The sequence below is a fragment of the Peromyscus californicus genome, unplaced genomic scaffold, assembly GCF_007827085.1.
Source record: "Peromyscus californicus insignis strain IS unplaced genomic scaffold, ASM782708v3 Scaffold_23__1_contigs__length_62951481, whole genome shotgun sequence".
In the NCBI taxonomy this organism is placed as follows: domain Eukaryota; kingdom Metazoa; phylum Chordata; class Mammalia; order Rodentia; family Cricetidae; genus Peromyscus; species Peromyscus californicus.
The window spans coordinates 49,655,910-49,678,954 of record NW_026294534.1 but is presented as its reverse complement, the minus strand read 5'-3'; the positions used below and the strand labels follow the sequence as shown (position 1 = coordinate 49,678,954).

The following is a 23,045-nucleotide window of genomic DNA, read 5'->3' as shown; positions in this document are numbered from 1 at the left end:
AAAACTGAACAGGAACCAAAGCTCAAGTTTGTTTATCCAAAAGGTTGGTGAGAGAGGAATTTAAAGGAAGGGAGGGAGAGGAAGCTGCTTGTCCATTGGGTGGCCAGAAAGGGTAGTTTTACATTTCTTTCACATAGCCACCACGCCTCTGTCACCATAGGTCACGTGCTTCATCGAGTGGTTTGAGAAGTTATCTTGTCCTATGTAGTGTATTTTTTACCTTAAACTGGATGAGCTGGCTCCATTTGTGCATGTCTATCCTTTGACTAATCCATTTCAAGCCATCCTTGACTAAGTTCTAGAGGCATTTCCTGAAAGACACTTCGTTATTTAGTGAATAGGCCCATGTTGTCTAGGAGGTAGATAGATAATTGCTTGGTTTCTGCATTTCTCTCACCTAATATTGTAGATTACAGTTAAACATATTTCTTTTAGGGAGATGGTTGTCTTAGTTGTTAGAAAGTATCCCAACTGAGATATGAGGAACTTACATAGCCTCATTTATTGCTCAATTAAAATACCAATATATGCTATTATTGAACTCTCAAATATAATGACCTAGTATATGGTATTGTCTGGAGGCCTACCACGCATATTCAGATCTTGATATCTCTGCCACATCATGATTGATAACAAATTGCTTAAAGTCAACTTGTTCTGTCTCAGTTTCCTCATCAATAGCACAAGTATAACAGTTGGTCCCATCACACAAGACTGTAAAACGAGTCAAATGACTTGATTTAAAAATGGCTATTATAATACTCTGAACATGCTAAAATCACTGTTTTAGGAAAACCTATTATTAGTAGTAAGCATGTGTGCAGTATGTGCCTGCCTAAGGGTTAGAATGCTCAATGCAGAGACTTGAGGATGAATTTTGGAATTTAGTTCTCTGCATGCATGATGGATTCTAGGTGTGGAAGTTGGGTTTTCTAGATTGAACAGCAAACAAACAACTTTACTCTCTGATCCAGCCCTTTGGTTTCAAATCATGTATTTTTTAAAATTTGAACTTTATTTTTTTTTTTATTTTTTATTTTTTTTGGTTTTTTTCGAGACAGGGTTTCTCTGTGTAGCTTTGTGCCTCTCCTGGAACTCACTTGGTAGCCCAGGCTGGCCTCGAACTCACAGAGATCTGCCTGGCTCTGCCTCCCGAGTGCTGGGATTAAAGGCGTGCGCCACCACCGCCCGGCTTGAACTTTATTTTTATTATATGTTATCAAATTTTATTTTTACTTTAAAGCAAAATTTTATTCCTTATTTTTATCATAGTTATCAATTTTTTTAAATTTAGTTCCTTCTTTTTGGAAAATAAGAATTTTAAAAAACACTCTTACTCCTTTTCTTCTTATTTATAATATTCTTTCCCACTCATCTTTTTCCTTTCTTAATTTGACCATACTTATCCTTCCTTTCCTGTTCCTGTCTTCCTTAATTTAATTCATTTACTATGTTTGCTTTTAACCTAAATAAAATATAACTTCATAGCACATACTATGTATATTTTTTGTCATTTTCTGTTCTATAGCCATTGATAATGCATGAGGTGGTTTGAGTTTCTTTGTCTAGTCATGTTCATTTTGCTCTTGGTGCTATTGCAGTGGTTAATTTTCTTTTCTTTTTTTTTTTTTTTTTTTTTTTTTTTTTTGGTTTTTTTGAGACAGACTTTCTCTGTGTAGCTTTGCGCCTTTCCTGGAACTCACTTTGTAGACCAGGCTGGCCTCGAACTCACAGAGATCCGCCTGCCTCTGCCTCCTGAATGCTGGGATTAAAGGCATGCACTACCACTGCCCGGCTTCAGTGGTTAATTTTCTTCTCCCTTAATGCTACTGGGGATTGTCCCCTAAAGGGTATGAAGGGGTTAAACTCTCCCACTTTTTAAAACTAAATTTAAGTTGCAGCTCTCTGGAAAGGGCAAAACAGGTGTCTTTTCCAGCAAAGGGCCATTTATGTGCATGGCCTTTACATTCAGGGTCGAGAGAGAACAAACACAGAGGGTCTGAGTCAGCCTTACAGTATCTCAAGGACAAACCCAGCCGCCTGCTTTGAGTCATGTCCAAGCTTATGTAGATGTGTCCAAAAATGAAAAGACTAAATCTTAGCCAATTATAAACATATTAACATAACTTTTGCTTGCTTAACCAATTATGTAGCTGTCACTGAAACTCCTCTTAGCTGTGCTTAAAAGGAACTTGCATGTCCTTCTCGGGGTCACTGCCAATTTGCACAGGTGAATGACCCCCAATGCATGCTGTTATAATAAATGCTCTTTGCTTTTACATCCTATTTGAGTCTGAGGTCTTCCTTCAGCATTTCCTCGGACCCTACAGGCAGGAAGCTTACTGTGAAGATACTCATAAAGTCTTAAAAGATATTCAGTACAGCAGATGCAATAATCATAATACAGAAACACAAAAAAGCAGGGCAGCACCATGTCTCCAAGAGAATATAACTTCTCAATTACAAATCCAAAGACACTGAAATGTTTGAAATGCCTGACCAAGAAGTCAAAAAGCTTACTTCAAAAATATCCCATGATTTCAAAAATGAAACATATACAAAGATGAATAAAGAAGGGAAATCAATTCAAGATGTCCACAGTAAAGCTAATAGTAAAAAGAGAAAGGCAGTGACATGGAAGAGAAATTCAGCAATGAAGTTGAGATCTTGAAAACTGAACAACCAGACAGATGTTAGAGTTAAAAGTTTCAATCAAATAAAAAATACAGTTGAAAACATCACCAATAGATTAGATCTATTGAAAGTGAATATCAGGGACAGACAATAAGAGCTGAGTAAATTCTACATTTAGACACCAATAAACGCAGAAAGCAAAAAAGCAAACAAACATCAGAAAGCAAAAACCAAACAGGTATGGCCACACCATCCAAGATTTCTGAAACACGCAAAAGAATTCAAACACAGTATTCAAGGGAGTAGAATAAGGACCTGAGATTAAAAACTAAAGCTGTAGAAAAATCTATTCAACAATAGCAGAAAAGAAATTGACATCAAAGCACAAGGCATTTAGAACCCCTTTTCAGAACCACCACAGAAAAATTTCTCTGTGAAACTTCATAGTCAAAAACTCAAACTAAAAAACAAAGAAATGAGATTAAACAACGAAAGAGAAAAATGCTAACTTACAAAGACAAACACACTGGAGAGTCATCGGAACTTTCAAATCAAGAAAAATACAGAATGAAATATTTCAGGCCCTGGAAGTAAATAACTTCCAGCCAAGACTGCTCTTTGCAAAAGAAAAAAAAAAAAGTTAAAACCAAATGGGTAAATAAGAACACTAAAGATAAGCCTGAGCTAACATAATTTATGACCAAACCTACTTAAGTGCAGATACTTAATGGAATCTTATATACAGAGACCTCTCATGAGAGCCTCATGAGGGCATAGGAAAGAAAAACATTCTTAGAAGGGAAAGAAAAGAATGTATCATCTCAATCTCATGAAATCAGCAAGCTCTAATGTGACCAGGAGAGAAAGAAAAGAACAAACAATAATTGAATCAGCTAGGAAAGAATGAACAGAATTATGGGATTAGAAAATCCCTCTGGATAATAATTGTATTTATATATTTATTTATCCTTTATTGAATATCTATTTTTTCATACAATATATTCTGATGGTGGTTTTTCCACTGCTTACTCCCATTTCCGTCCATCTGGATGCACCCACTACTATCTTTCTCTCTCATTAGAAAGCAAGCAGGCTTCTAAGTGATAAAAATAAAATAAGCTAAATAAAAAAACAAACAAATCAGAATATAACAAAAATAACAAAGCAAGACAAAGAGCTAAAGGAAAAGAATATAGACTCAGTGATACACACAAGTCCATAAAAACCTCAAACAGGAACCAATAATGTATTTGCAAAAGAATAAAATACCCTGTATGGAAGAAAAAGAAGAAACTGTTGCTGGAGTTTTCCTGCCTGGCCCACAGTCAGGACAAATCTCTCTCACCCACCAGTCCCAAGCCGCTCAAACCCGATCAAGTAAACATAGAGACTTATATTGGTTACAAACTGTATGGCCGTGGCAGGCTTCTTGCTAACTGTTCTTACAGCTTAAATTAATCCATTTCTATTAATCTATACCTTGCCACGTGGCTTGTGGCTTACCGGTACTTTACATCTTCCTTGTCCTGATGGCGGCTGGCAGTGTCTCCCCCACCCAGCTTCTTGTTCTCTCAATTCTCCTCTCTTAGTCCCGCCTATACTTCCTGCCTAGCCACTGCCAATCAGTGATTTATTCATTGACCAATCAGCAACACATTTGACATATAGACCATCCCACATCAGAAACAAACAACAACAATGAAAACCACCACCACCAACAACAACAAAAAACCAATCCAAAACCCCTGACTTAATTGATGAGACAAAGAACCTTGAAACAAAATTTGTTTTGTGTTGGCTATCTATGACTGGGCATGGGGCCTACCCTTAAGAGTAATTTATTTCCCCAGTGAGACTCCCTTGGAAAAAAGGGAGTCTTTTTATTTGCAAGTAGCTATCAAGTGGAATAGCTTTTGGGTTAGAGATGAGTGTGTGTCCACTTCTCTTTTCATCTCTAGGACACCTTCTGGTACAGATCCTGTGCAGGCTGCTTCAGTTTCTGTGAGCTCATGTGTGTACCGGTCCTGCTGTGTCTACAAGGCCCTGATTTCTTGATTTCCCCCATGCCCTCTGCCTGTTAAATTCTTCCTGCTTCTACTTCAGCAGTATTCCTACAGCCCTGATGGGAGGGATTTGATGGAGGTAGCCCTTTTAGGGCTGAGTGTTCCAAGATTTCCTGCTCTCTATGTAAGGTCTGGCTGTGTGTCTTTGTATTCATTCCCATCTGCTGCAAGAGGAAGCTTCTTGGATGATGACTGAGCAAGGCGCTGATCTATGAGTCTAGCGGAGTGATGTTAGGATTCATTTAGTATTATTGTCTGTTTGCAGAACAGTAGCACTGTGCTTCTCCCGTAGGTCCCTGGCCTATCTAGCCTCAGTTTCTTGGCACTCAAGCAGTGTTGGGTATGGGTCCCATCTTATGGAATGGGCCGTCAGTAAAATCAGATACTGATTAGTTACTCTCACAGACTTTGTGCCACTGCTACAGCAGTGTGTTTTACAGGTGGGTCACTCATACAGAGCAAAGGGTTTGTGTAGACGAATTTCTAAACAGTCTTATTAAATAAGAAACACAGAGCCAAATACAGGGGTGAAAGCCGTAGAGATCAGAGAAATAGGAATAGCCACCAGCTAACCTTAGCTCACCATGCTGCCATAGCTTCCCAAGAGAACCAGCTTCTTCCTGTCCAACCTGCGCCTTTATTGCCTTGCTGTTCTGCCCTCTCATTGGCTCTTAGCCCAGCTGTAGTGGGTAGCCATTCCAGCTTTGATCTGGAAGTTCCAACCCCCATTGAGACTTTGGCAATGTCACGCCTACAAGGCGGGGCCAAGGGAGGCGCCTGGGGACCCGAGAGCTGGATCGGCGGGCGCTCTCTCTGTTGCGGGACCCTGGACTGGAGAGGTGGACCGAGCAGAGCTCCAGAGAACACCGCTGGACTGTGATACACCTTCCCCAGACTCCGCGACCTACCTATTCCTTAATTTGTAAGTTACGCCATTAAATAAATCTCCTTTTAACTACGTGGAGTGGCCTTAATAATTTCACCAATATCTGGCGCTCACGTGGGGCAAGTTCCAAAGGCCTGGGTGGCTCCCGCCCTCAGCCTCCTCCCCGGCTGGCGGGTACCTAAACCCGCCTGCAGAGTTCCATAGAACCAGGGAAAGCCTACACGGTTCCATTCCCGAAAAAGGGAGCAGCTAGTCCGGTCTCAGCTCCCTAGCTTAGCCCCCAGACCAGCGAAAAACCGCTGTGAGTGAGGCGATCCCCCTCCTCCCCGAGTGCGGGCCCCGGCTCCCACCATCCCGGCTCCCCGCCATCCCGGCTCCTGCCATCAGGCTCCCACCATCCCGGCTCCCGCCATCCGGCTCCCCGCCATCCCGGCTCCTGCCTCCAGCTGCCGCCCGCCAAGGTTGCCAGCAGGCCCTGCTTTGGAGCTGTACCAGCGCCTCCTGCTGGCTGAAAAGCGCCACTACACCCCCCCCACCACCGAAAGGTAAGATAGGCAAACCAGCGTTTTATTTCAAGTAGAAGTACTTGATAATTTTACACCTTAAAACTGACTAACAAATTTTGAGTAATTCTTGTAATATGGCTGACAACATTACCTCACAAGAATTTGAAAACCTTTTTGCCTGTATGATGAATGACATCTTCCTGGAAATATACGACCTTCCTAAGGCATATCTGGCCTGTACCATTTTGGCATTCATTGTAATAATCCACACAGTGTTCAAACACTGGTTTAATAGCAAGAACAAAGATGAGTCATTATTGGGACTGATACAGGCTTTAAGCGAGAGCAATGAAGGCTTACAGAAAAAGATTCTCTCTCTGGAATCTGCTTTAACGGATAGCAATGAGACCTTAGAGAAAAAGATTCTTTCTCTGGAATCTGCTAACCAGGATTTACAGGCTTTCAAAACTAACAATGAGGGCTTACAGGAAAAGATTCTATCTCTGGAATCTGCTTTAACGGATAGCAATGAGACCTTAGAGAAAAAGATTCTTTCTCTGGAATCTGCTGATCAGGATTTACAAAACAGGCTTGTACCAAAAATTGATCTTATTGATAATAAATGTGAATATTTAATGGACAGAACACTAACTCTCCAGACACTATATAAGGAAGAAAGATTATCATTAATTGATAAGATAAGGTCCATGGAATCATGTGTTTCTGAGGAACATAAAAACTTCTATGATTCCATGAGAAATCTGGAGTCCCTTGCCAGAGAGGAGGTTCACTCCATAGAACAGACTCTAGGTGCTCGTTTGCAAGCCTTAGAAGAAACTCTCAGTAAACATGACAAGGGACCTAATAAGCAGAAGGGCAAGACCATAGAGGTTGTAACATCTCCAAATGGCTCTCACACAATGGCTTATCCTGTTATCATCCATGAGAAGCCAGCGGATGACACACACCCCGAGCCATATACTACATATACAGTACAACCAATTTCAACAAGGGACTTTAAAAATATAAAGGAAGCAGTAGTTATGTATGGGATACATTCCACATATGTAAAACAATTGTTAAATTCGTGGTCTACCTCACATAGAATCATCCCAGATGACTGGCATCAGTTAATTTCAGCTGTTCTAGAATATAGTCAGCAGCTACAGTGGAAAAGCTGGTTGAGAGAAGAGGCAAAAAATTTAGAACAACAAGGTAAAATCAGAGGTTTTGTGATCTCCCAAGATCAAATACTTGGTGAGGGATGTTTTGCTGACAGGAATGTACAAGCCACTTATGATGAACATACAATATCCCTATGCCATACAGCAGCTCTAAATGCTTGGGAAAAAATTCCAGAACCTGGAAAACCAACTGAGGTATACACAAAGATATTTCAGGGACCACACGAATCCTTCACTGATTTTTTACAAAGACTGAACACAGCTATAACAAGAGCTGTATCAGATAAAGAATTAAGAAAAGTATTAACTGAGTCCTTGGCGTTCGACAATGCTAATGCAGAATGCAGAAGAATACTTACACCATTAAAGATCAGATCAGCTCCTTTGGAAGAGTGGATTCAGTATACTAATGGTGTTGAGTCTCGTAACTACAGTAATGAGGCTTGGATAGGAGAGACAAATCCCAGAGGTGAAAGAAGGCCCCGTGTTACCAAATGTTTTAAATGTGGTACACCAGGTCATATAAGTAAAAACTGTACGTGGGGTACTCCTAGGAGTAATACTCCTTTTAGGAATAGCCTAAACAGGAGACCCCAACCACCTCCCGGATTATGTAGAAGGTGTGGCAAAGGCCGACATTGGACCAGTGAGTGCAGATCAAAAATAGATATACGAGGTAACCCTTTACTGGCGGGAAACGCCTCAGGGGGCCTCTTGCAGGCCCCCAAATCAAATGTAGTACGAACATTCCCAGCCACTGTGGAAGAAATTCCTCTCCAAGACAACTGAATAAACCAATGCCTAATGTAAAAACCGATACTGCAATGGATGATAAAACAGCTCTGATGGATGGATCACAGTTTACAAAGAACACTATAAAACAAATATTTTGGCAGACTTCCATAAATGATCAAAGACCAAAGCTTAGAATTCGAATTAATGGCCTGGTTATGGAGGGACTGGTAGACACAGGTGCAGATGTAACTATAATTACACCAAAATCATGGCATCCAAATTGGCCTCTTCAAGAGGTAGATGTCCAACTTTTAGGGATTGGCACCCTATCTCAGATAAAACAGAGTTCGAGATGGATTGAATGCATAGGGCCAGAAGGACAGAGAGGAAGGCTGAAGCCATATGTAGCAAATGTAGCAGTAAATCTTTGGGGCCGAGATCTGTTACAACAGTGGAATACCCAGATTAAAATTCCTACACTTTCAGAAAAAGAATACAGACCAATGCATGTTTCTAGGAATAATATCATCACATGCTATAAAAATCAGGCACCAACCATTCAGGCTGTTCACAAACAGAGCACAACTGCTGTTGAACTCTCAGAAGTACCAACTGCCTTACCTTTAAAATGGCTAACTAATAAACCTGTCTGGGTTGGACAATGGCCTTTGACAAAAGACAAGCTACAAGCTTTAGAACAGCTGGTTCAAGAGCAGTTAAATGCTCAACACATTGAAGAATCTACCAGCCCTTGGAATTCTCCTGTATTTGTTATTAAAAAAAAGTCTGGCAATTGGAGAATGCTGACAGATCTGAGAGCTATTAATAAAGTAATTCAGCCAATGGGCTCCCTACAGACTGGGATGCCCTTGCCCTCTATGCTACCTAAAGAATGGCCTATAATAGTTATTGACTTAAAAGACTGTTTCTTTACCATACCCTTACAAGAAAATGATAGAGAAAAATTTGCCTTCACAGTACCTAATTATAACAATTCTCAGCCAGTCAAGAGATATCAATGGAAGGTTCTCCCACAGGGAATGTTAAACAGCCCTACTTTGTGCCAATACTTTGTGCAGAAACCATTGGAGATAATTCGTGTAAAGTTTCCACAATCCATAATTTATCACTATATGGATGATATCCTATTAGCTGATCCAAAGTTAGATACATTAGAAAGCATGTTTGAAGAAGTAAAGAAAGTTTTACCTCGCTGGGGACTGCAAATTGCTCCTGAAAAAATACAAAGAGGAGATTCTATTAACTACTTAGGATATAAGATAGAGCTACAAAAAATTAGACCCCAAAAGGTACAGCTAAGGAGAGATCGATTGAAGACTCTTAATGATTTTCAAAAGTTATTAGGAAGCATTTCCAACTTACTGGGTATCATGGGAATACCCAAAGAGGGACTACAAAATTTGGCTAATACTCTAGAAGGGGACAAAGAATTAAATAGTCCAAGAGAATTATCAGCCGAAGCTGAGAAGGAATTGGCTCTAGTAGAAAAGACAATTCGAGAAGCACATGTGGATCGTGTGGATCCAGAACTTAAATGCATTCTTGTCATATTCCCCTCCAGACATTCCCCAACAGGTATTTTGATGCAGAGGGAAGATATTATATTGGAATGGATATTCCTACCACGTAAACCAAATAAGAAATTAAAGACTTATATAGAAAAGATCTCTGATTTGATTCAAAAAGGTAAACTAAGACTTCGCCAGTTGACAGGAATGGACCCAGCAGAAATTGTAGTACCTTTAACTAATGAAGAAATTTCATCACTATGGAAAGATAATGAATACTGGCAGAGAGCCTGCAGTAACTTTTTGGGAGAGATTAACAACCACTATCCCAAAAGCAAGAGAATAGAATTCATAAAGAAGACCGAATGGGTCCTTCCTCACATTGTTCGACAAAAGCCAATTTCTGGAGTCCACACATTCTATACTGATGCAAATAAATCAGGGAAAGCAGGATATAAATCAGGAGACCTAAGTAAAGTGGTACAAAGTCCATACAGCTCTGTACAAAAGGCAGAACTGTATGCCATTCTTATGGTACTGAAGGACTTCACAGAACCCCTCAATATAGTCACTGACTCTCAATATGCAGAGAGAGTTGTTTTACATATTGAAACTGCTGAATTTATTCCTGATAATACAGAATTAACTTCATTATTCATACAATTGCAGGAAATCATCAGAAAAAGGGAACATCCTATATATATAACACATATCAGATCCCATACAGGTCTGCCAGGACCTCTAGCACAAGGTAATGATGAGATTGATCAGTTACTAATAGGTAATGTGCTAGAAGCTTCAGAATTTCATAAGAAATGCCATGTAAATAGCAAAGGTTTGAAGAAGGATTTCTCCATCACTTGGCAACAGGCTAAGGATATTGTGAAAAAATGTCCTACTTGTTCCATCTATAACCAACTTCCATTACCTGCAGGGAGCAATCCAAAAGGTATACAAAGAAATGAAATTTGGCAGATGGATGTGTTTCATTTTGCAGAATTTGGAAGATTAAAGTATGTACATCATACCATTGACACCTATTCAGGATTTCAATGGGCAACTCCTATGAGTTCTGAAAAGGCTGATTCTGTGATTACACACCTATTAGAAGTTATGGCCATCATGGGAATACCTGTACAAATTAAGACAGACAATGCCCCAGCATATGTCTCCAATAAAATGAGACAATTCTTTGCTTATTACAATATAAAGCATGTTACGGGTATACCACACAATCCCACAGGCCAAGCAGTCATAGAAAGATCCAATCGAACTTTAAAGGATATGCTAAATAAACAGCGACAGGTAACAATGACTCCTAGAAATAGATTGCATAGTGCTTTATTAACCTTGAATTTTCTTAATGCTGATGAGAAAGGAACAACAGCTGCGGAGAGACATTGGACGACAGACAAAACTCCTGAGCTAAACCAACCAGTTTATTTCAAGGATGTGCTGACCTCAGAATGGAAACCTGGATATGTTCTACGTTGGGGAAGGGGTTTTGCCTTTGTTTCTGCAGGAGAAGAGAAGCTATGGATACCAACAAAATTGATAAAAATTCGATTTGAACAGGAAAAACCCCTTGATGAGGTGAAGTAAAAGATCATCCACCAATGTGACATCTCTACAAGTTGTAAGAAAAATTTAACAATCAAGGTTGGGGTAGGGTTCTATTTTTGTCTTTCCAGGATAATGGAAATACCCATCTTCCAAAAATCATAAGGCCTTGGATATTTGGATGTTTACAGCAGAAAGAAAGAATCTATTGGTACCAATCTACACACGGTAAAATCTCACTGTCTAACATCTATCTCTCTATCAATCTAGAAAAGTTGTGGTTCCAATTCAATTATAAGCCAAGCTGGCTTTGGAGATGGAATTGGCTCACTCCTTCTCTAAACCCAAGCACATTGCTAAAAGAAAAGTTTTTAAGATTCTTCAGTTCCATATCAGAAGAGCCCTCTGGTGTGGGACAGAAGGAAACCAATAAAAGGGACCATTGTCTTCTAGATTCTAATTCTCTCCATGCTTACTCTTGATTTCTCAGAATCCTTTCTTACATGCTATGTCCTCTTTAAATCCAAATCTTCCATTTTGATAACAAATAAGTTTTTCTAATAGCAATCTCAGAAGTCTCCAGAAGGAAGATGGGGCCCCAACAACAACTCTACTCAATCCAGAATGATGCGATGGTAATCATCATCATACTACACTTCTTACCGGAATTTCAGACAATCTTACCCATTACTCTAAGACTTACTGCAGAACCTACAGTTAGTCTAACTGAGATTTAACTATCTGAGCTTTCTCACAGTACCCAACAGAGATAACATCACCCCCTAAACAGCAGGAAGCAATTCTAAGAAAACGACGCCCCTTTTCCCTTAGGTTTCATAATTCTCAGGGTTATGGATGATGGTTATAGGGTTGGGGGTGGAAGGAAATATTAAACTCAGTATTCAAAAAAAAAAAAAAAGAAAAGAAAAGAAGAAATGGAATGGATAGGTATAAGATATTATGTTAGATTATTATGTATACTAGTAAACAAATTTAGTAAAATAGTAGCCTTAAATAATTTGCACTGTAATTTGCATGGTTATGGGTTCTTATATGTTGATACAAATGTAAACTATTTTTATATTCCTGTTTAAGATAATTTGTATATTGATACAAATACGGAACTATATTTGTTATAATGTACATATATTTCTACTCTTATTTGAAATACTTGTATATTGATACAAATGTAAATTTATATCTGTCATACTTTATGTAGGTTCTACTTCTGTTTAGGATATTCGGTATATTGATATATATTTAAGATTATTGTCATATTGCATATCACACTACATACTCCTACCTCTGTTATAAATATCGATATATATTTAAGATTATTGTCATATTGCAATCGCACTATATACTCCTACCTCTGTTATAACATCTTGTGTATTGTCACAATTTTGAAGTCATCGTTCTTTACCATACACTTGCTTATAGACTGTTTACCTTGTTTACGTGAAGCCTTAGTCCTTAGGTTATTTTGGTAGATAAGACTTATAGATTAATAGTCACCTATGCTTGTCATCTCTATAGTTACGTTAGTTAGGTTATCCAGATTTACAGATACATAGGTCAGATGGACAGGTAATCTTCAAACACTTCATAGACCTAGAGAATATGGCATTTAAATAACTTAGAATTCTGTTGATGTGAGACATAATTGCTCCTGGCTGCACCAATTTGATCCCGAGAGAATGTTGGGCTTCTAAGACATTTCCATTTGGAAGTTTGTCTTCTTGGCACAAAATGGCCTACTGGGCAAAGAACTGCCCTTGCCTCGACGGCTGACAGTACTAATGCAATGCTATCCTTTCTGGACAAGTGGGACACAAGGAAAGCGACCACTGTACTCTGCCAAGACAGGGTAAGATGGTCTTTCAGAATTCCTGCTTCTGAAAATGGTCTGTCAGATACTTTAGGCCTGTAGCCAATTTGAATGCACCAACAATGCTGAGAAACATTAGGTGACTGTCCAGGCTGCCAGCTGTCTCCGTCTACTCTCGCAAGATTCCCGAAAGTTGCTTGCATCCATCTACCATTTCTCAGGTACCATTATATTCCTTCTCAGGTCTTTGATGGGATTGAAGACTAGCAGTTATAGTTACAACTTAGTAGATAGAATATATTAAGTATTAGATTCAGGTTCTTTAGGATAGGACACCTTTTGGAATGATCTTTGTAACATGCCATTTACCTATGCTCTATACTTCTCTGGATTTTAGTATGTGTTTCTTGCTTGATATTGTTTGCATTGGTTGTAGTTCCATCTTATCTAGGTCATTATCCCTCATTATTCCTGGACAATATTTGATAACCATTCCTTTGTATATAGTCTTGTATTAGGTTAGAACTTTCTTATTTAGACAAAAAGGGGGAGATGTAGTGGGTAGCCATTCCAGCTTTGATCTGGAAGTTCCAACCCCCATTGAGACTTTGGCAATGTCACGCCTACAAGGCGGGGCCAAGGGAGGCGCCTGGGGACCCGAGAGCTGGATCGGCGGGCGCTCTCTCTGTTGCGGGACCCTGGACTGGAGAGGTGGACCGAGCAGAGCTCCAGAGAACACCGCTGGACTGTGATACACCTTCCCCAGACTCCGCGACCTACCTATTCCTTAATTTGTAAGTTACGCCATTAAATAAATCTCCTTTTAACTACGTGGAGTGGCCTTAATAATTTCACCAATACCCAGCCACCTTACTTCCTCGTCACTGCCTGTCTGTACAGACCTCCAGGTCTCTATGGCTGGTACTGGGATTAAAGGCATGTGTCACCACGCTTGGCTGTTCCCTAGTGTGTCCTTGAACACACAGAGACTCTGCTTGCCATGTGATTGGATTAAGGGCATGTGCTACCACCACCTGACTTCTGTTTATGGCTGGCAATGACCTCTGATCTCCAGGCAAACTTTATTTATTAACATATAAATAAAATATCACCACAGGTTTGTCACTGGGTTGGTATTTATCTTTATCTTTTGGTAATGTACAGAGAACCATCTAATAGTCCCTAGGATTGTAAGCACTAGGTAGGCACCACCTTGACTTTGTGTTCAATTCTTAATACTAGTGTTCTGCTTCCATTCATGTTATTATATCCAATGTTTAGTCAGCTGGTCCTTCAGGAAATTGGAAGACTGCTTTCCACTTTCATAGGCCAAACCTAGAAAATACTATTCCATGAGCTAGAGCAATGGAATCATCAAGTTAAATACAGAATTCTCTGTAGCTGAAGTTTTTCTATGTCCCAGCCTGCCTGCAGTTGAGACAAATCTCTCCCACTTGCGTCCCCCAAGTAAACACACAGAGACTTATATTACTTATAAACTGTATGGCCATGGCAGGTTTCTTGCTATCTAGTTTTTATATCTTAAATTAACCCATTTTTTTTTTTATTAATCTATAAATTGCCACGTGGCTAGTGGCTTACCGGTATCTTACATCATGCTTCTTCTCAAAGCGGCTGGCAGTGTCTCCCTGCCTCAGCCTTCCTCTTCCCAGAATTCTCCTCTCTCTTTGTCCCGCCTCTACTTCCTGCCTGGCTACTGGCCAATCAGCATTTTATTTATTAATCAACCACAGCAACATATATTCACAGCATACAGGACATCCCACAGCAATTCTCCCTTTAGAATAGGTAAGAAAACCATGCCAGAGATCACGGTTCACAGCTTTAGTATCATGATAGGAAGGGATGCATCCATGAAGACAGGAAGGAAGTGTGTCCTCATCTCCTCTTGTCCAAAATCAGGTAATTTTATTGGGCGAGAGATATTTTCTACTTGGGAAAGAGTAGAAGTAAGCTAAGCCTTAGCCTTAGGACTCAACTGTGCAGAAGCTCTGCCTTCTGCACAGATCCTCCCCATTTTGGGAAGCAGCACAGACATAGCTTCTGTCTATGGGTCACAGAGCAGAAATGTCATAATAAGATTCTGAATTTTTTCTCAATGCCAAACAATGTGTATTTCAATTGCAAAACAACAGGGACAATCCAGTTAACCTCTGACCCCAGGGTCAGAGCTTGCAAATGGAGACTGTAGACTCCAGTGCCAGTACAAGATGTGGAAGCCAGTCCGTTAAGCATGTGTGTGGCCAGAATCACCTGAGGTGTATGGCAGCAGGTTCAGGCTAAGAATATTGTGAAGAAACACATAGGCCACAGCAGGCTGTGTATCAGTCCTACTACAGTCCTAAGTAGATATATGTGTGTTTCGTGCTATGAGCGCGAGTTCAATCCTGCCTTATGGTGTTATTGGTCACCATAGGAATTTCATTCAAATGAGGCATCTGTCCTATAAAGGTCAAAAGTAAATTGGATAACTATAAACATTTGAAACAGCACTGCTTTAAGCCAAGAGAAGTTGGAGAATTCAATAGAATAAAATATGAGACAAGAACTTATAAGCACCAAAAAACTGTCTTCAAGTCTATGTGCAGTAAAGCTGTTGTTGATATGCAAAAAAATCAAATTAATAATTTCTATGTGTCTATCTTGAAGAAGATCCAAGAATGAGCTTAGCTAAAGTGAAACACTCTAATAAAAAAATCACTGATATGAATGCTAAATGTGTAGTGATTTGTTGGGTTAAGATAAAGTGAGAGAACTGAGTTGGCTACATTTTTCAACCATGTAGATGTAACAACACTGCTTAAGAATATGGAATCATGTGCATTGAAAATACACAAAAAAATGTACCTGCTTTAAACAATCTTATTTTGCTAAATCACTATGAGTAGTAGTATTTTGAAACTGCTAATAAATATGGGTTAAAACATGATTTTTGAGATATTCTGTTTCTTGGTTTTGAGAATGAGAGTTTCTATGAAAAAGACAAAAGACAAAAATTTAAAATTTTAATTTTGGACAATGAAAATCAGTGTGAATATATATGAGGAATGTATAAAGATATAATATTCTATAAGGCCAAATTCTCTTCTAGTTCTGACCATTAAAGAGGTCTAGAAAAAAAAAAAAGCTTTTTGAGGTGAGCATCTTGATGTCCAAATTGTAATGTTGCAGTAATACTCATTGAAGGAAGCCAGCATTTATTGGATAGATATCCAGTTTATCTCTGAGCAGGAAATATACAAAACCTGCTTGGAACTTCTTGTTATATTTGAGAATAAGAAAGTTACCAAAGATGACCAAAGTCACATCAAAATGACTCAGTCACAACATACTTGAATATTTTTATCCTTGCCAGTACCAGCCACCTTTGAACTAGATATAGATATGTGTAGGTTTATAATGGTTTGAAGGGAAATAAATATGTTCAAGTTCATGGTCACATAATCACATACGAGAAAGAAAACAAAATAAGACAATTTTGGTCAACTTTGGACTCAGGTGTTTAACTTCTGGCTTTATTTTTATGCATGTGTCTTTGTGTGTGTATGCCTCCTGTGTATGGGTACCTAGTGATTCCAGGAGAGAGTGTTGAATCCCCAGGACCCTGAGTTATAGATGATTGTGATCCACTTGACATGGGTGCTAGGATGCTGAGTTCCTATCTTCTCTAGGAGTGCTCAATTCTTAAGCCAGCTCTGCAGCCCACAGATGAACATTTTTTATTTGTAAAGAGAACAATCTTCTATATATCTTTTGAATATCAACTGATCTACTGGTTAAGCTATGAAAATGAGGAAATATTTCAGGAAGCTCTCTTTCTGGGAATTAATGAAGACTAGCAATACAGTGTGTTCTAAAACGTTAGTGAGTTTAAACACTGAATGTGATTTTGGCTCTCAGATGCTGCTGACAGAAGCACTCAGTTTTGCCTGTCATCTTTCCAAAGGAATCAACCATGTGTCAGTTCAAATCTCTGCACATGGCTGCAAATTGTAAGAAATATGAAGAGCAGGTAATTGTGTTGAATTGTAGTATGAGAACACAAGGAAAAATAAAAAAGATAAAGAACGTGTTTAGGGAGATCTGTAGTTAAACACTTTTTGGTTCTTCAAGAAGGAGATGTAAGGAAACAAGAGATGACTCATTTTTTTTTGTCAACTTACCAAATTATAAAGAAAATGATACATAAGTAAAAATACTAGAATATACGTTTCCCAATGGAAACTTTGTTCTTTCCCACAGTGTCTTTCTAATGTCATGTCCTCTTTTTTGTGTGTGACCCTTGGAGCTTAATTAGAGGTGTTTAAAAGGTGGCTACACAATTTAAGGGAAAGATTGGGGGTCCTAATCCTGCAACTATTACCCACCAAGAGTCCTTCACAGCCATGAATGGGTCTCTCGCCTATCCATGAAACAATGCTGATGCGTCCATTCTTGTGCAGATCTTGTGCAGATAACCACAGCTGCAGTGGTTTTATGAGTAGAAGGCTGTGTTGTATCCAGAAGACATCTTTGTGCTGCACACTGCCTCATCCTTTGGCTCTTACATTCTTGTAGCCTCCTCTTCTGCATCTTTCTTTGACACTTGGAGGATGTACAGATGATCCTTTTGGGACACGGTTTTTCTATCACCACTTATTCTCAGCATTTTGACCAGTTACATGGTGTTTCTTCATCAACCACTCTCTGCCGCAATAAGAATCTTCTCTGATGATGGCCGACTGGAACTGACTGTTACCCCCCAAAACATTCTTTATTCTAGAGTGGAAATTATTTCTTGAGGTACTGGAGAGAATTAGTTTAATTTTTGGTCCCTTTCTTAAAATGAACAAGCCTAAAGAGATAAGTATGTAGAAGGTAGAGTGACAATCTGACTATTAAAACAGTGATAGACAGCATCTACTCTGTGGCCAAGGTTGAGCTGGAACTCACTATGGATCACTACCTGACCTCTAATTCTTGGTAATTCTTCTGCCTTAGTCTTCTGAATTGTGGACGTATAAATGAGAACTGGAACATCGGCCTTTTTTAAAATTTAACTTAGTTTAGTTTTTGTTTTTATACAGATTAGCAAAATCAGTAAAACAGATTGTATTTGCAAACACTGAAAAATAACAAAAATAACAAAAATTTATACTTCATTAAACTTGTTAACACAAAAGAATGAGAAAAACAATACAAAATTAAGGAAATTCAAGCTATTGTTATTGTTACAATTTTCATTAATTTGATAAAGATTAAAAGTAAGGCATCTGATTACTAAGGCAAGTAAAATATTCTGAATGAGAATGTGCATCTGTCCTTTCATTCAAGAGGCTGGTAACCTGTGTGCTGTTTAAAGATAGTAGGAAATGCAGCATGGTGGGAGAGGTTGCAAATGTTCCTAAGACTGATGTTGCATTAGAATAGAGGTAAATAGTTCTACTGTATCACAATATTGCTCTTGAGACTGCTCTCCATCATATCACAGTATGCAATTAATGAACCACAATTAAACATCTGCAAGGCAAAATTTTCCTACTGGGTAAATATTTAAACACAGACTATAATTAAATGCTATTTACATATTATTGATTTAGAAATGATGTGGAAATAAACATGGCATTAGGAGTTTGATGGACATTACTGTTATTCCTGAACAGAAAAATCTGTGCTCTGTGTTCTAGAGCAGGGGATTGGATCTTGAGGTCGCTGCACAGTTACTTCTCTTCCTGGTTCCTCCCTGAATATAAACTAGGTACAGACATGCAACTGGTTTTATGAATGGAATTTAATTAATTTAAAACTTAATTAAAAGAATCATGGTTTATTTTCTTAGTTTGTTCTTTTAAAAAGAAGAGCTTGGCTTTTCCATTTGTCTCTATTTTTGTCAGTAGATGGAGAGAATTCTAAATAATTAGGGGAAAGGCCATTAGAGCTATAAAATGATAGGTTCTCCTTCTGTATCACAAAGTGAACAACAGTGAACCTTGAACAAAGAATCTACATGTAGCATTAAATGAAGGAGAACTTAGATTACATTTTATCAAAGCACTGACATCTGTGTGGCTTACTAATGACAAGAATCAGAATTATCCTCATTAAAACATGTCTGACAGATTTCACAGAATTGTTTATATATTTAGGTATATGTACTCATGCACTGAATGAACTACTTTGTAAGCCCTTTTTGTAAAATATGTCTTATAAATATAAAATAGTTATAAGCCATTAATGCATTTTATCATATTTGAGAGGGTATTATTAAGTGACACAGTATTAATTATATTATTTTATAAAGCAAGTCAATTTACTCTAGTAAATTTCTGGAAATCTCTATCAGATAGAAGTGTATATATTTTAAAATGAAAGTATGGTTTGTTTAAGATAAGGTATTGGACTCAGTTATATACACTGAAGTAATAGTAACATGCAAAGGCCTACAGCTTTGTATCCCTGAAGTGTGTAATACAAAGCCTGCCACACAGTAGTCACTGAAACAAAATAAGGACTTATTAGCCATAATACCATGAAAGTCATCCACCCTAGTGGGTTATGAAAATGCTGGGTTAAATTCCTTTATCCTGTTATTAACATGCATAAAATTACATATAACTTCTGTCCCCATGAACTCAAAACAGTTAATTTATATGTGATTTTCTTCAAGAAGTTTCTACAGGTACTTTATTTTATGAGTTATTTCCAATTATTTTCCACCTGGCTTGGAAAAAAAAGATAAAATTCAAATTAAGAACACAGCCTTTTACTCTCTGAATGTAGCACTATTAACCTTGTTCAACCTAGACAGCTTTCTATTCTAAATGCATAACACTTGGGTAGAATAGATCCCCTAGACAGTGGTAATCTTGGGAGTACTTTATCACCAATGTGTACATGTACAATAGAGAGTTAAACTAAGAAGTTACACACTCTTATATTCCATTTTTCCCACTCTGATAAACATTCACCTTCCTTCCAAGGTGATTCTCTTTACTTCTTACTCAACAATCCACAATTATAGCAGAGATTTCAGCCTTTATAATTCCAGAACTCATCTGGATGTCATGAATTATATTAGGGTATGAATTGAGAGATGAAGAGATAAGATAAGGATAGAGGAAAAAGCCCATGATATTAGACTTTAAAAAGAGCTGTATAACTTTAATATAATGAGACATTTTGTAGCTCTCTTGAAAGATTTCTGTTTTATGAACAGTCTTCAAAGGAAAATTATTAAAAGCCTTTGAACAATGTTAGTATGACTCAAAATACACTTTGAGGAAAAAGTTTCCTTTAGCAGTAAAAGATTGAAGGCATTAAAAATGGATTATGTTATTTCAATTATATTTTGTATTCAATACTAAAACGAACAGTATTAACTTAGGTTCAAGAAACTTGGAGTTTTGAATTTTCGTTTCTATTCTTTATAATTGAGTAAGCTTCTAGTAGACACCCAGAACAATAACTAAACATGCTAACTAATAATTTAAGCATGTTAACAGAAGAAAGAGAGACCCTGTTTAGCCATCACAAGCATTACCAAACTTGAAGGCCAATGAAAGTGGACACTGCTGTGAGTACCCAGGATAATCATGGGTGTCTTCATGATCTTTATTTTTAAGAAGCCTAGCTGGGGACTGGTGGGGTTAGTGACAGAAGATACTTAAATGGGCTGTCTAGCTTCATTTGGGGGAATGATGAAGCTATTATTTTATAACCTGCAAATGATGAAGCTATTATTTTATAGCCTGGTTAATAATGCTTTATATTTGGAGTTAGTTTAGCCCAGAAAATGTCATTCTGTCTTAGTTTCAGATGTCTTGGGTCATGACAAAGAAGGCACAGCTCTAACAGACAGGTAACAAGCTAACTTGAGTTTCATATGGCTTGCACAATGTTATCAATAATTAATTGTAATGATTGAGATGAACAAAAGGATCATATCACACTGAAGGAGAATATATATATATATATATATATATATATATATATATATATATATATATATATATATATGCTATCTCTGTTTCTTATATTAAGTGAGTATTGGATTAGGAGAATGATGTTGAATTAGGAAAAGCACATATACTTCAAAACACATTTGAGATGAATCATATTAGCATATCAATAGATAACGATGAAATCAATCTGAGAGATGAAAAATTAACAATATAGGAAAGGAAGGCTGTAATTGTAGGACTAAGTCCCTGATAACAGGCAAGAGGTTTTTGAGATACAAGCATAGAATATTTGAGAGGGAAAACTGAAGACCAGCAAGAAATCAAGGTGCCAACCCACAATTTAGGCAGAGCCTTTTTTTTTTTTTTTTTTTTACTGTATATATACAATATAATAAAAAGAGATAATTGAGTTATTTTCCAATCTAATGGATTATATTTGATTGTATCATGCAGGTGCTTTTTGTATTTTGAAGTATAATTAGCATTAGCTGCACTTCAACTTCTTGTGGTAAGAAATGAGCCAGAAAGACGCATGAACTAAAGGGAGGAAGGAAAAAACAGAGAAAGCAGAATTTTTTGAAGGAAATAAAATCTTGCTTATATGTGTCTCTTTGAAAGTGCTGGGAGTGAATAATTCAGGGCAGAGTTCAATCTATCTTCCAGCCATCCATCACTCTCTCTCTTAGTGCTCCAGAGGAGCTACTGTGAGCATGGTTGTGAAATTTTAAGCCCAGGAAAGAGGAAGGTTGGAAATGTCCAGTAAGAACTTACTTTCTTGAACTAGAAAAACACAGAATTACAGAGACACACACTGACCTTTATAAAGTCTTCAGGACATAGAAGTAAAGTTGTTCTTTCCAAGACTGAGTATAAATCATAACTTAAATTATGGTTGAATGTTAGTTATACCTTATGACATATTAAACTGTGATTGACAGAACCTCTAAAGGAGTAAATAACATTTCCATAATTTGTTTGATTGCTTAGTCTTCAAAGCTTATTGATAAACAATAGCTTTGACAGGAGTTACTTAATTCATGTGACTTTGATGTAAATTATTTTCCTATGGGTAAAATGTTTTTAAAGGTTAATGTGAAGCTTTCGTTTTAAACACAAAAAGAATTCCAGTAAATCAATAAAATAATACATCTTTAGAAAATGGGTATAATATTAAAACAGACGGTTTACTAATACATGAATGGGTAAGTATGAAAATAGAAATTAAAATCACAAGATACCACTGTACCTACCATCCATTTTCATGGCTATGATCATCATCAATGAAAGAAATTAATTGTCATGAGCTGGCAAGGAGATAGAGAACCTGAACGCTCAAATATGCTGCTGGAAACATATTATGGTATAACCACCCTGCAAATAAATTGTTAATTTCTTAGTAAGTTAAGCATAAAAATCATGAACTGCCATTCAAAATTCTGATCAGTTTATGAATTACTAAGTGGAATATATAACAATATAACAGAGCTATAAAGCAATATAAAGAAATTACTAATGTATACTATCACATGATGAACTTCAATTATAATCACAAATGTACATTTTATTCTAAGTATATAAGTAGAAAATTCAAGGTTATCTATTCAGAAATCAGAATAATGGTTCCTTATTACTAAAGATGCAAAAGTATGAAAGAGAACTTTTAATATGGGGCTAGTATTCAAAATGGGATTGCAATGATGATTGCATAAACATGAGAGCACTAAAAAAAATAATTAAATTACAGACTTAACGTAGATGACATTTTAAGTAAATCCAAGCTACATATGTCTTCAAAACCAATAATCCATAGGAGTACTAAAGTTTAATGAACAAAATGAAGTAGTTTCAGAATAATTTGGAGTTGCAATGTAGAAGACAGAACTTATTTTTTAAAGCAGGTCCATAGAAATGCATCATGCAAACATAAAACTAAATTCCTTTTTACAACAAGTGTTAAGATTTATAGTTTTGAAACAGTAAATCTTGTCATCTATAACCAGTTAACTTCTATCCTGTTCATCAATCGATCAGTTTAAAAGGAAAGCAGAATTGTTTTTCTCTAAAATGTCATTTCTGCTAAATCAAAATATATATGTCATAAATGGTTACAAGTTACAAGAGTGTATAAATTTCATCTTATTTGAGGTTAAGTCCAGTTA

General features: G+C 37.4%; 1 pseudogene; it reads right to left on the bottom strand.

Annotated features, from left to right (window-relative positions):
- The window catches only part of LOC128119322 (SAP domain-containing ribonucleoprotein-like), a 46,888-nt pseudogene extending 29,294 nt beyond the window's left edge, over window positions 1–17,594 (bottom strand).
- Between the last annotated feature and the right edge of the window lie 5,451 nt (window positions 17,595–23,045).